The sequence below is a fragment of the Schistocerca americana genome, chromosome 2 (assembly GCF_021461395.2).
Source record: "Schistocerca americana isolate TAMUIC-IGC-003095 chromosome 2, iqSchAmer2.1, whole genome shotgun sequence".
Lineage (NCBI taxonomy): Eukaryota > Metazoa > Arthropoda > Insecta > Orthoptera > Acrididae > Schistocerca > Schistocerca americana.
Genome location: NC_060120.1, coordinates 304,538,617 through 304,539,725, shown reverse-complemented (window position 1 = coordinate 304,539,725; position 1,109 = coordinate 304,538,617). Strand labels below are relative to the sequence as shown.

Here is a 1,109-nt window from a genome sequence, read left to right as displayed (position 1 = left end):
ATTTCCATTTCTATACTAACGGTGACTTACTATGTGTGCCTTGTGTGCTGATGTTGGCAATTGTTTGATGTTAGTGTTTGCAATCAGCAGATGCCAATTGAGTACATGTCAAGAGGGAGGAAGCGTGAAAAAAGAGATATATTTATATATATATGAAGACAGTAATTGTTCTCGAAAGAACAGATTACTGTTGTTGACCGTGCAGCTTTTCCCTGGAATAAATGATGACTAACTGAAACCCTCAGCTGCCGACAGGTGTTTTTGATATACCTCGATGTGGACAGCTGAAAATGTGTGCCCCAACCGGGACTCGAACCCGGGATCTCCTGCTTACAAGGCAGACACTCTATCCATCTGAGCCACCGAGGACACAGATGAATAGCGCGACTGCAGGGACTTATCCCTTGCACGCTTCCCAACTGTCCACAATTCTACATATGTAATGTACCTTATAGACATTTGCCCATTCACTCATTACTCACGCACGCTTTGGCGATTCCCGTAAGAGTTTGGGCAACCTGTGCGCATTCGCACAGACGAAGGTCAATGGCTGGGTAGCCTTTAACTATATATATATGAAGACAGTAATTGTTCTCGAAAGAACAGATTACTGTTGTTGACCGTGCAGCTTTTCGAGTCCCGGTCGGGGCACACATTTTCAGCTGTCCACATTGAGGTATATCAAAAACACCTGTCGGCAGCTGAGGGTTTCAGTTAGTCATCATTTATTCCAGGGAAAAGCTGCACAGTCAACAACAGTAATCTGTTCTTTTGAGAACAGTTACTGTATATATATATATATATAAAAACAAAGATGAGGTGACTTACCGAACAAAAGCGCTGGCAGGTCGATAGACACACAAAGAAACACAAACACACACACAAAATTCAAGCTTTCGCAACAAACTGTTGCCTCATCAGGAAAGAGGGAAGGAGAGGGGAAGACGAAAGGAAGTGGGTTTTAAGGGAGAGGGTAAGGAGTCATTCCAATCCCGGGAGCGGAAAGACTTACCTTAGGGGGAAAAAAGGACAGGTATACACTCGCACACACGCACATATCCATCCACACATACAGACACAAGCAGACATATTTAAATATGTCTGCTTGT

The 1,109-nt window shown here is 43.6% G+C and overlaps 1 non-coding gene across 1 annotated transcript; it reads right to left on the bottom strand.

The window, feature by feature from the left end:
• Window positions 1-295: 295 nt before the first annotated feature.
• Window positions 296-369, bottom strand: Trnat-ugu. The gene has a single exon. It is a non-coding gene; the product is annotated as a tRNA-Thr (tRNA).
• Between the last annotated feature and the right edge of the window lie 740 nt (window positions 370-1,109).